Here is a 14,066-nt window from a genome sequence, read left to right on the forward strand (position 1 = left end):
CCCGCTAAGTTTAAGAAGGTGCTGACAACATTTTGGTGGGATACAGGTGATACAGACGTAGGGCTGTTGCAGATACCTCCGGTCTCCATCAGAGTTAAGGAAAATGCTGTGCTGCCTCGTCTTCCCCAGTACAAGATACCAAAGGCTGGAGAACGGGTGCTGCTGCAGATTATACAGGATTTGATTGCGTCTGGGGTTGTTGAGGGGATGACTGCGAATGTGTGCTATAGCCCTATTTTTCCCATCTTAAAAAGGGCACCATCGGGTTCCCCAGATGATCACCCTGATGTCTACCGCTTTGTGATTGACCTGCGTGAGGTGAATAAGATTGTGGTCCCCCAGTTCCCTGTTGTTCCCGACATCACTGCTCTCCTGACCATGATTCCTCCCTCTGCCACATACTTTTCTGTCATTGATTTGAAGAATGCATTCTTTAGCATCCCCATACACCCAGATAGCAGGTATCTGTTTGGGTTCTCCCTGGCCGGCAGAAGCTTTAGATTCTGTCAGGCTCCTCAGTGCTATACTGAAAGCCCTAGTTTCTATAGCCAAGCTTTAAAAAGCCAATTGGACTCCCTCGTCCTTCCCACAGGTAATGTCCTTTGCAGTACGTGGGCAACCTCTTAATAGCTTCAGATACTGAAGAGGGTTGCAAGGATGCAACGGTTAAATTATTGTTATATTGGCCCATCATGAACATAAAGTGTCCCTTTCTAAATTTCAATATTGTCGACAGGAGGTCACCTACTTAGGTCACCTACTGTCGAAGGAGGGAAGGAGACTAACACCTGAGGGCATTGCTGCTATAACTAAGATGCCCATCCCTAAGACGCAACCGGATGTGCAAACCTTTACAGGTATTACTTCGTAGTACCGCCACTGGATCCCTAACTTTGCTTTACGAACGAAGCTCTTGCTGCGCCTAACCACTAAAGATGTGCATGAACCCCTGCCTTGAACGCATGACTGTCAGCATGCTTTTGAGCAACTAAAAATAGCACTCTGCTCTGCACCTGTGCTTGGCACACCAGACTATCAGAGGCCGTTCCTGTTGCACGTACACGAAACGGCTGTCTTCGCGTTCTCTGTCTTAACACAGGTCTTTGTAGGTAAGCAAAGGCTGTGTGCCTATTTCTCTGCTCTGCTTGACAACGTCACCAGAGCCCTCCCGAGCTGTTTGAGTGCAGTCGCGGCTGTTGCCATTTCTATCCGACAATCGGCAGGGCTCGTCCTCGATACTGATCTCACAGTCAAGGTCCCGCATGCTGTGGACACACTTTGAACAGAACAAAGACGCAGAACCTTACCAGTGCACGTCTGACTGGCTATGAGCTGACCCTATTTGCACCACATGTCACCATTAAAAGATGTGTTACCCTGACCCCAGCCACATTACTACCCCTCCTTTCTGAGAGTGGGGAGACAGACGTGCATGATTGCATCTTCCGTACTGAGGAAGAGACGAGGGGACGGGTATACCTGACTGATGTTCCCCTATCTGAACCCCAAGGGGAGCTATATGTCGATGGCTCTTGTTTTAAATTACCAGATGGCACAACAACAACTGCCTATGCTATCACCACCCTACGTACTGTAGTTGATACATCACAAGTTCCCTATCAATCAGTGCTAGCTGCAGAGTTGGTGGCCCTTCTTCGTGCCTGCGAGTTGAGTGAGGGATTGGCTGTCAATATATATACTCACAGCCAGTATGCGTTTAGCGTGGCTCATAATTTTGGGCGGAGAGGGGGGTTCTAATGTCCCATGGAATGAGAATACAGAACGGCCCACTAATTCAACGATTTTGTCAGCCCTGGCACTCCCTAAGAAATTAGCAATAGTGAAGTGCAGTGCTCACAAGGCAATAACTGATGATGTTGGGAGGGAGAACGCATTTGCAGATCAGACAGGGAAGGAGACAGCACGGACCAAAATGAAAAGGATGTTTGTGGCAGGTCCTGCTAGATGGGTGCCTGTGTGTGTGATGTTTGAGAATACAGTGGAGAACGTCAAGGAGATTCAGAGTTAGGCAACAATTGAGGAGTTAGCAACATGGCAGGAGAGCACGGCTAATTTGGATGAGGATGGGTGCTGGACTGACAAATCCGGAAAGCAGAGATGGATGTTACCGGATGCCTATGTCCTCCCTGTGGTTACCATGGCGCACAGGCCAGCACACATAAATGCGAAAGGGATTTACAAGCTGCTAGACCCCGTATGGCAGAATGACAATATTTCCAAAGTTGCAGTCCACCTGGTAAGTACTGCATGATCTGCCTGATGCAAAATCCTGGGAAGAGTACCCCCACCCCTGTTGGCAGTTTTGCACCGCCTTCCTTCCCTTTCGGGGTTCTCCAGATGGATTTCATCGAAATGGAAAGAGTCAATAACCTGAAATATGTGTTAGTGGCTGTCTGTGCATTCAGTAAATGGATTGAGGCCTACCCCACTAAAGAGAACACCGCCATGGGGACGGTGAAGGTACTCTTGAAAGAGTTCTTCACGCGTTTTGGTTTGCCCTGTTTGATTTGGAATGACAATGGCAGCCACTTCAATGCCAAGGTCATCCAACTGGTGTGCGAAGGGTTGCACATTAGGCAAAAGTTTCATGCAGTGAGCCACCCTCAATCAGCAGGCTTGGTCTACAAGTACAATGGTACTCTCAAGCTGAAAATGGCCAAGATCAAAGAGAGCACAGGATTGCAGTGGCCAGATGCTTTACCCCTAGCTCTAATGTCTATGAGAGTCACGGCTCACTCTAGAACAGGATTGTCCCCGTGTGAAGTCGTGTTTGGACGCCCAGCAAATGTTTGGGGCGTCCTGCGACCTCATAGGTTCTCAGACATCGACTACACCTTGCTTATAGACTACCTTTACGAGTTGACTAAAAATTTGCATTCTATTCACCAACAGATCGCTGAAACATTGCAGCAACATCCAGAGTGCCTGGGTCACGAGATAAGGCCAGGTGATTGGATCCTGGCCCGGAATTTTCAGTGGAAGAGCGGTTTTGAGACACACTGAAAGGGACTCCTGCATGTCCATCTGGCCACCAGGACAGTGGTAAAGGTCGACAGTCTGAAGAATTGGATCCACAGCACTCATTGCAAGGGGGTGTCCCTCCCGCTGTCCTACGACCAGTGGGTCGTGGACAGGATTGGGGATTGTGAGACGGAGCAGGTGCCACGGTTCATTCCCTTCCTCAACGCCCATCTCACGTGGGCACTGACGGAGGAGGAGAGTCATGAAGTGCTGAATGAGGTGGTGCCACCTGAAATTAAGGCCATCCAGGAGCCCCAGCCTGTTGGCCCACCTGTGATTGAGTCACGTCCAGTTGAGCCCCAATGCACCGACCTGCCAAACTGACCCTTTGCCCCTTGGTCCCCTTGAGCCTGACCCCTTGTTCTTTGATCTCGCTGTGCCTGGAGTGTTGAGGTACAATTTGCGCCCCGTAAGGGGAACAGTGCACCAAAGGGAAGGTTAGTAGGGATAGACTGCATTGCTGAAGAATAGGACGAATGTACCCTGCCCGTGGTACCAACGATAGCTTAGGGACACGGAGATTGGTGCGTTATTTGGACAGTCACCGATCAGGGCAAACAATCTGTGTTTCTGAGGAGAAGATATTTTGCCCTGCAACGTGGGATCTGGATCCGAGCTAGATGAACGGCTCCACCACCGGTGCTCAACAGTGCCTACGCCTAACGAACAATATATATATTGTCTCAGTTTCTTGCTTTTATTCCAGCTTGGCTCCAAGTGTAAGTCTTTCCGCTGCTTTACAAGATTGTATCCCTTTGGTCTCCCTATTCAGGAGCAAGAGCAGCCTTTCACATCTCTGCGTCCTGAGCGGGATGGGCCTGTCTGGTCCTCCTGGTATGTGAAAAGTAAAGTTGTGTTTGTAGCAATTATTCTAATTTCTTTAATATTGATACATGGGGTAACGTGTTTTCTGGAGGAGAAATATCCTGTACATACTTTGATTGGTACTACACCTGCTCCCCCCGAGCATATCTTTGTTACTCTGGTGCCTTACAAGGAGGAGCACAGGAAGTCTTATAAAGATAATGTGTTCATTCAGACCTTGCATCAAACGCACATTGCTTATATACGACAAAATGTTGGGTATGTGGATTGTTGCCCTCAGTAACTCATAGAGGTGAGAACTTGTTATCCATGCCATTGTCATATGCTAGTAGCTGTGAGGGGTGGTTTGAATTTCTCAGCATGGTCCGTTCATTTCACCAGGCTGATACATTGGAACGAAAAAGTGCTAGTCCTCGTACCCTGATTGAGAATGTACGTTTCCAGCATAGAGTACCTCCCGGTGCTCCCACAGGCCGAGAGCCTTTGGCAGGTTGTTCTTGAGCTCTTGCATGCATGCGTCCAAGGAAGTGAGGAAAGGAAATTTGTCTCAGGTGGAAAGGGACAATTTTCTACAGTTCAACGCATCAGAATACTCTTAGTCCTTTCAGACCTGCAACATTACTGAAGATAAGCTGATACCCTTGTCAGTGGTGTATGTCATGGCTCCTTTCTGTGTCCAGGGGGCTGGAGAAATAGAGGTGGGGGAGAGCAGATGCAACACTACTTATAGCTTGAGAGCTACAAATAGTCCTCCATTGATCCCGCAACCTAATGTCTATTTTGTTTGTGGAGCTCATGGTTATGTTTGGCTTCTTGAAGGGTGGTCGGGAAGGTGTTACCTTTCTTACCTCTTGCCAACTGTGTATATAGCCCCTCCCAATTACCATAGGGACCACCACCTACAGCGTAGAGGTGTCCATGTGCTCCAGTTTAAGAGAATGATTACCACTGATGACATAGATCAGACAGTTGCATCAGTTCACAGACGCACTGAAAGGCATCATACCATGCAGGTGCCCTATGGCTAATAGTCTTAATATTAGACGGCTCACTAGAGTGGTGGAAGGAGTCATTAATACGACTGCAGGAATTTTGACAAATATCACAGTAGAGGTCCAGGCTATAAGACTTGTTGCCCTCCAAAACCGTATGCTTTTAGATGTTATCCTAGCTGATTGGGGTGGGGCCTGTTTCGTCATTGGCAGTAGCTGTTGTGTGTACATTTCTGACCATGCCCCCACTGTGTACGCTGTTATAGAGAAATTGGATAAAATAGCCTCGGATATACATCAGGAGAATGGTACATGGCCATACACAGGACGGTTCTGGGGCCTCTTCGCCACTTGGGGTTAGAAGATCCTTATTTTTCTGGTTGCCATAGCAGGTATCATTTTGGCATGTTGTCTGTGTATACACTGCCTCGCTGTCTTTCAGAGAAAGATATACACAGTTCTCATGGTTGATGTGACCGCTAACATGCCTGAGTTCACCAAGGAAAAGAAATGTGCACAGATTCATGCCGGACATACACAGAATGAAGCAGATAATGACAAAGTGCTCCTTATCCAGGTGGGCGTAGCCTCTGGACTTTGACAAGGCTAAATTTAGGCGTTGGGACTGGAGCAATACCAACTGACTGTCTTGGTCGGTCACAACTGTCCTTTAGATTGGAAATAGACATCTACCAGCTCATTATGTGCTAGGTGAGCACCAGCCTCCTCTAGAGCCAGAATAGACTAGTACTACCTGGATGGCACCTCATTTATGTACTAGATGAGCACCAACCACCGCTAGAGTCACAAAAGTCTTCTATCGCCTCCAAGGGCCTCACCTCAGTTCAGCAATAGGCGAGAACTACCTTCTTCTGGAGTCAAAACAATTTCTACCAATAGCGTGGCACTTCAGTTCTGGGTTAGATTTGCACCACTGACTCTATAAAAAAATAGACTTCTGTCACTGGCAACCTTAGTTCTATGGTAGGCGAGCCCATCCATCCTTCTGAGCCACAAGAGGTTTCCCACTTTAGAACCACCCACTTGTACCGCCTGCATGGTACCTCAGTTCTAGGAGCGTGCCAGCCTTCTCTAGAGAGAAAAGAGACTTAAGTCATATGAATGGCATCACTCACGTTAGAATCAAAATGAACGGTTATGTTTTGTTATGTTGTACAGATTTGTATAGCGTTCTAATTACCCGTGAGGGTATCCAGGCAGGTCACAGGTGGGTAGGCCGAGATCTCCAGGGGTTTTATTAAAAAAGCCAGGTCTTCAGCTTCTTGTAGAACTCTAGAAGTGATGTGAGGCTCTGATGTGCTGTGGAAGATCGTTCCATGCTTTGAGGAAGAGGTTTGAGAAGTTACGATGTCTCTGCTCTGCTTCGCTCTCCTTCCCTAGCTGGAGGCCCCAAGAAATGGTCTCTCTCTCCAAACCAGTAGTGAAGGTGAAACAATCTGAGTGTCATGATTGATGTCTGATTATCCTATAAGGAGCAAATAAAGAAAGTTTTTTCAACCACCTTATTCTCTCTGCGTGTAATTAGGAAAATTGCCCTACTTCTATCACCAGACATGCTCAAGATGGTTTTTGAACTTCACAAGAAATAGCTGAAAAAGTTGCAGACTGTACAAAATGTGGCAGCTCGACTTATCACAAAGATTCCTAGATTTGGCTCAGTCTCTCCAGCCATCAGTAGTCTTCATTGGCTGCCAGTGAGAAAATGCATAATCTGTAAGGGACTCTGCACAGCCTACAAGGCCCCACAGGGCCATGCCAGACGTACCTTAGAGACAAGATTAGATGGTATCTCCCAAAAGACTCTCCGTTCAAGTTCAGTTTGAGATCAGATTGTTCCCCTTCACAGACGAACTACCTGGGCAGGCAGGAGTCTGATACGGTGTACGGCATTACACTGGAATCGTCTCCCCTGGTACCTGAAAAATGCCACCTCTCAGCTTAGGTTCAGGAAGGACTTAAAGACCTGGCTGTTCTCCCTGGATCTCCGAGTGATGTTTTCTGGGAAATTTCATACTTTTTCTTCTTGGTCCCCTCTGTCATAGGTAGCTCCAAGACACCTCTGGGTAATTGTTAGCACTTTATAATAATGAAATCGAATCAAATCAAAATTGAGTATGCAGGGGTAGTTATGGCACAGAGAGTTCAGCTGAGCAGAGGTGTCTGTAGGGATAGTGAAAGTGCATTTAACCTTTAAGATAGGTGGGGCATATGTTGTGTAGTGCCATGTATGTGTGTTTATATTGAGTTTCAGTGGCGGCTCGCTGAGGGAGTGCTGCGGGGTGGGGGGGTCAGGGTGGAGGGGTAGTGGACTCGGACATACGACGGACAGAAATCGGAGTAAGACTTACTCTGAGTCCTGCCGTTTGTATGTCTGAGGCCACTACCCCCCCACCCTGCGCTCCCCCACCCCGCCTCACCACCTTGCAGCACCCCCTCAGCGAGCCGCCACTGAGTTTCAATTTAGTGCATTTGTGTATGTGTAGCCAGTGGAATCTCCTGAGGTGTGGTGTAATATGGGTGCAACGTGGCTGAAAAGAGTCATGGCTTAGTGAAGATCCTTGGGTGACTCACAGATGAGGTTCCTGGCTTCTGAAGTGTAAGGTGGCATGTGGAATTTCTGAGTTCTTACGGCTAGGTAGGAGCAGATCAGGTGAGGGAAGGTCCTTGGGTGCCAGTCTTGTGGAGTCTTCTTATCAGAGAAGCGTGGAAGACTGGGTCAAAAGCTGCTGATAGGTCGACCAGAATTAGTACCGCTGTTTCCCCTCGGTTGAGGATCATCCTGATATTGTCTGTTTTTGCGATGATGGCTGTCTGAGTTCTGTGGTTGGGTCTGAAGCATGATTGTGTGATGTCTAGAAGCCCATGTTCATTGAGGTAGTCCATGAGTCGCTTTTTGATTACTTTTTCCATGACCTTAACGGAGTACAGTAAGAGAATGAGTGGTAGTTTGCTAGCTGTGTTGGCCCTGAAAAGGGGTTCTGTAGGAATGAGTTGACGGCTGCATGTCTCCAGGTTTCCGGGAAGGTGGCAGTGGTGTTGGAGGTGTTTAGGATGCAGGTGAGTGTTTTGCTGATCATGTTGTATATGTGGCGAGTCAAAACCAAAAGGGGGATACTGTTCCTATAGCATGGTGCAAATAGTCACCATTGCATCAAGGTGCAAAAAGTCACCTATTGATTAAAAAGGAAAATTGAAAGAAGAAAAGGAAAAGGGAGAGAAATCCTAGGTGAGAGGGACCCACCAGTGAAGTGAAAGGACACATGTAGTCCTCTGTTGCCCTCACACACCCCAAGGAGTGTCATGCTTCATCATCGGGCGTTTGCTCCTCGTGGGGCCGGCGCTGCAATTCCCCACGGGTCCCCCGAAGGGTCTCTTTGTCGGAGATCTTTTAGGACTGCCGGATGGTGCATGCGGGTGTGTGGGGTGGGGGTCTAATGAGGGTCAAGGTAGTGCGTGCATAGTGATGAGTCGGTGTGTAAAGGGTAAACGTGCAGCAATTGTTGGGATTGTATACCCTTCACAGACTAGACTACTGTGTAAAATCTTGCCCCTGCAGCGCATTATGCCTGGGTGTGAGCAAGGTCGTAGGTCAACATGTTTCGCGCCTTTGTTGCCTTAGTGGTCGTTGGCGCTTCCTCAGGACCAAAACTGTAAGGTGCACGTGAAATAATTAAAATGCCCTCTAAATAAAACAGGGCGGGCAGTGAGCCTGTGTACCTATGAACTGGCTGCATCTGCATGATGTATACGGCTCCTGATCGATGCCTGCATTACTGTATGCCGACGATGCAGTGTTGATGGCTCGCACACCGAATGCCCTCTCTCTCTCTTAGTGAGTCAATTCCTGAGACTACGGCGGAATTGTTCCAAAAGAAGCGACTTCTACAAAGAAACAGACATTCTCATAAAGAAACTAAGGGACCGTGGTTACCCCAAGGGCCTCCTAAATCGTTCGCGGAAAAGAGCCTGGTATCGACCCAGAGAAACTCTCCTAGAAATACAACCACACACAGAAGATACTCAGAAATTGGTATGTGTGACCACCTTCAACACACGCAGTCATGAAATAAAGAAGGTGCTACTAAAATACTGGAATTTGGTAAGCACGGAAATTGGGATACAGGAGAAGCCCATGTTTGCTTTTAAAAGAGCCAAAAACATCAAAGACTATGTAGTAAGTTCCTTTCTTGAAACCGAGAAACCACGAGACCTGAGACAACAACTTAATCTACCACCACTAATCGGACATTTCAAGTGTAGTGCTTGCAAGGCCTGTGAATTTACACGAACGGGTACTGCCTTTCAACACCTGGGAAAGACATATCACTTGCGACATCACAGTAACTGTAATAGTCACAATGTGATTTATGCCATTAAATGCCCCTGTGAAAAAATTTACGTGGGTCAAACAACTCAAAAAGTAAAGACCAGGATCCTGCAGCATCAAAGTAGAATCCGATGCAATGTCCAGGGAGCTCCCCTGGTTGACCATTTCACCACAAATGACCACACTGCAGATGACCTACAATGGTGGGTAATTGAAAAGGCCACAGTACATCCCAGGGGTGGCAGCATACTCCAACAACTTAATTTCAAAGAATGCAGATGGATCCACCTCCTAGACTCAGTCAAAACTGGGTTGAACGAACAGGAGGAGACATACAAGCAAATGATAAGACTGTAGAACCTTATATCCAACCGGGTTCACTCTATCTACCAACACGCTAGCTCTCTAGAAAACAACAGGCGAATCTGATTCATTTTTGTAAATTGCGCAATCTCAACTAAGGTCTCTAGTCCACTTTCCATGTGCCATGATGTACATATACGCAATTCCTCTACGTAATTGCCTTAGACTGTTGTCACGAAATAGAATTGCCATGTAATCACACATTCCGCTGAACTACTTAATTGAATTGGGTTTTTTTTTTTTTTTTTTTTTTTTTTAGAATAATTATGTCCAATGTTTGGCAGAACTCTATTTAAGTTGTTGAAATGTTTTCTCATCTGTTTAAACATGTCACTATGCTAAATGTTTTACTCATATATTGAACAATGATGTTATTCTCAATGTTTGGCAGGACTGTATTTAAATTGTTGACATAATTTTCATCTGTGTTAAACCATTGTTAAACACATGTCATTGTGATATTGAACAGTGAGCTTGACGTTGATTATCATACCTGCACTTTCACATACACTATTTAATTTACACAACATCCCTTGACTCCTGCTTAATTGAGCATGTGTGAGCATTTCACATGCACCATTCAGAATTTACACCACATCCCTTGACTCCAGGGTAACAGAGCACAGGTGTTGTCTTTCCCTGCTCTCACCGTCACGGGATAACGTGCACGTTGCAGGCACGTCAATCTGTCATTAAATACAGGCCTTTGTCTCCAGCCTCAGTACTGTATCAGACTGAGAACTGGAAGAGACGTGCATCCACCAGATCGTGGTAAACTCACATTTTAAAGTGCTCTTATCTTTTGATTAGCCCACCTCTAGAAGCTCTTCGCTTCTTAAAACCTTCCTTTTCACTTATGTTGCAGTAAATCATCCGACTGGCTCATAAAGATTAACCCTTGGAAATTATTCCCAGACCTCCAAGATTCTTATATCTTTTGAGGTACGTTTCATTAACTTTGAAAAGCACTGTCTATGCTCGAATTTTCACTTTTAAATAGACTGACCTCCTCTTTAACCTCCGCTTCTGTAGTAATGATTAATTAGCTTTCCTTATTTTATGGTTTGGCTATATAAATGCCAGAAGTGTTTATCGCTGTGACTTGCTTTCATTTTAAGGCTTGCCCCAGGATTTTCAACATGTTTAAATAACTTTGAATAGCATTGCCTATGCGCGGAGGTCTTCACCTCTAATTAGACTTAACCTTGGCATTTTCAGTAAATGATTAATTATATATTTCCATTCCTTGTTGGTTTGGTTAAATAAATGCCAGAATTGTTTACCGTTGTGACTTGCTTTCATTTAAGGATTGTCTCAATAAATACCATGTTTCACAGCTCCGTGATTAACTTGCGCTTTAAGCTATCACAACCTTGGGAGTTCTATAAACTATATTATCACCCCATAGGTCTAAATCGTTTTTTGCTGGACTAAGAAACCCAACGCATGCGCAGTGATTCATGACCCTCTGCTCAGGGTAAGCACCACTACCTAATGGAACATCCATTTATTTTCTGTTCTTTTAAACACACACCCCCAAATCAGCTTTTCATTTTATTCCATAGGCTACACACCTACCCCCCTGTCCCGAGGAAGACCCGCCGTGACGCGTATTAAATATTGCGCTTTACATAGGGTCGAAACGTCGACGCATACTATGAGTCTACACAACGCTTCAGTTCAAAAATTAACTTACACATGATGATGAAGCATATGTGATCAATCATATGGACATAATCAAAATTTGTATCCCCCCTAAAATAACCTTTTTGTGATTTCTCTATCTGTCATACTACAGTGTATCGTCTGTACTTACCACTACATGTCACTCTTTCTTCACAAATTTGTCAATTGTATAACTGTAGCCTCGTTTATTTGTCATTTCCTTTTTTCTAAAAATAATACCGATTGAAAAATTCAGCTTGGGTGTGTTTTGTTATATTTACTTATGGATATGTGTTACATGTAATGTATTTATACTGTGAACACCCTAAAGCAATTGAAACTTCCCCGACAGAACCATTGTATTCATATAATACGTATACCCAGGTTCTGAGGGACACCGGGTCACCCCATTATTTTTTGTAAAAAAACTTGCTCACACCCAGGCATAATGCGCTGCAGGGGCAAGATTTTACACAGTAGTCTAGTCTGTGAAGGGTATACAATCCCAACAATTGCTGCACGTTTACCCTTTACACACCGACTCATCACTATGCACGCACTACCTTGACCCTCATTAGACCCCCACCCCACACACCCGCATGCACCATCCGGCAGTCCTAAAAGATCTCCGACAAAGAGACCCTTCGGGGGACCCGTGGGGAATTGCAGCGCCGGCCCCACGAGGAGCAAACGCCCGATGATGAAGCATGACACTCCTTGGGGTGTGTGAGGGCAACAGAGGACTACATGTGTCCTTTCACTTCACTGGTGGGTCCCTCTCACCTAGGATTTCTCTCCCTTTTCCTTTTCTTCTTTCAATTTTCCTTTTTAATCAATAGGTGACTTTTTGCACCTTGATGCAATGGTGACTATTTGCACCATGCTATAGGAACAGTATCCCCCTTTTGGTTTTGATATTGGCATATGGAGCATGGATACTGGACCTTTATTGGCTCCTGGGTCCCCCTCTTTGTTTATATTGTATATGTGGCGAGGTCACGGGTTCTCAGGGGCTCCAGGGTGTATAGTACTCATGATGGTAGCTGTCTGCTCTGTGGTGATTGGTTTTCATGTGAACATGGTGCTGACTGTGTCTTCCATCTGTAGGCTAGTGGCAAGGCTTCTGGGGTTCAGTTGAGGGTCAAAATTGCTGTAGATAGTTGTGATTTATTGCTGAAGAAGTAACTAAAGTGGGGTTGATATTGGTGGTGGTGTCTTTTGGGGAGGAAAAGTCCTTGATGATTACAAAGATCTCCCTGCTGCTTTTGGAGCTGAGTACTATGCACTTAGCTAGGGCCTTCTTCTTGGTTTCTCTGATTTGTTGGTAGTAGCATCTTAGTGCGCATTTGTAGGTGATCTTGCCAGATTCATTCTGGTTAACTCTCCATTTTTGCTCCATTTATTTGCAGTATCTCTTGGTTGATCAGAGTTCTTCATGTACCAGTTAGCCTGCTTACGAGTTATCACCTGGTGGTTTTGTTTGCTGGGTGCCAGGGCATCAGCACAGTCTGAGATCCATTTGTCAAAATGGTTGGTGTCTCTGGCTAGGTCTCCAGTGTGTTTGTGCTGGTCTTTGGGTACGTTGTGTGACCAGGTTGTTTCCGTGATGTTTTTCCAGCTTCGGCAATCCTGACCTGTGGTGGTGGTTGTTTTGTTAAGTGGGGTGTTGATCTGGAAGTGGACGATGATATGGCCATTCCAGGTGAGTGGCAAGGCTGCACCAACCTTGAGGCTGATGAACAAGATGAAAACAGGGTCAAGGGTGTGTCCGGCAGTGTGTGTGGGCTCGGTGACTTGTTGTGTCAGTCTGAGGTTCCCCAAGCTTTCAAGGAGTGTGGCTGAATTGGGATTGATCCAATCTTCCAGGTGGAAGTTGAGGTCTCCTGGACTGGCTTTGGAATTGATGGAGAGAGGGGCGATGAAATCAGCAATGTTGTTCGTGAAGTTTGTTTGTGGGCCTGGTGAGTGGTAGACTAGCGTTCTATTCAGGGGGAAATTGGCCAATATTCATAGTTTCAACTGCAGATGCTCTATGCAGGTGGTCTTGCACTCTATGGAGGTGTGGATGTAGGTGGTGCTTGTGTGGCGGTTGAGCTGCTGCATGTGAAACAGCAGTGGCTGCATGGGAAGAGTCCTTCTGCAGAGTTGCACATCAGAAATTTGGCGACTGCAGTCCCAGGTTGTGAATTTGGAGGAGCTCTGCTGAGTATTCCTGGGTATTGGTCAGACCAGGGATCATAGCGCAGTCCAGATGCAGCAAGGTGTAGATGGGCTTGGCTTTGGCACACCTTTGACGTGGCAGCAGCGCACCTGTTGCAAGCATCTACTGCGTGGCCATGATGCAGCCACAATTAAGTAGGTCCTGGGAGGAGCCTAGGGGTGGTGAGCAGGGCTGGGAGCAGTGCAATCGCGAATAAAATTAGATGGAAAATGAGGCGCGAGGGTCAGGTAAGGAGTAGGATGCAAAGGGCTCATAGAGGTCAGAAAAGGGGCACAGGAGTGGAAACACAGAGACAGAGACACAGTAAGGGGGCACAGACAACAAAAGCAGAGGAGCAGAGTACTGTTAGGCTTACCTGGGAAAATAAATACTGTGGCGGAGTATCGATGACCACACCCCATACTGAAGAACCTCGATGCAGATGAGGTTGAATCCGGTAGTGCGCAGTGGCAGGATAAGGAACCCGGGTGCAGCGGAATACTGCAGTATTCTGCCACACCCGGGTTCTCTATCCTGCCACTGTGCACTACCGGCTTCAACCTCATCCTGCAACGTGTTCCTGCTGTATGGGGGCGTGGTCATCGATACTCTGCCACAGTATTTATTTCCC

Source organism: Triturus cristatus, chromosome 7 (assembly GCF_964204655.1).
Source record: "Triturus cristatus chromosome 7, aTriCri1.1, whole genome shotgun sequence".
NCBI classification, from domain to species: Eukaryota; Metazoa; Chordata; class Amphibia; order Caudata; family Salamandridae; genus Triturus; species Triturus cristatus.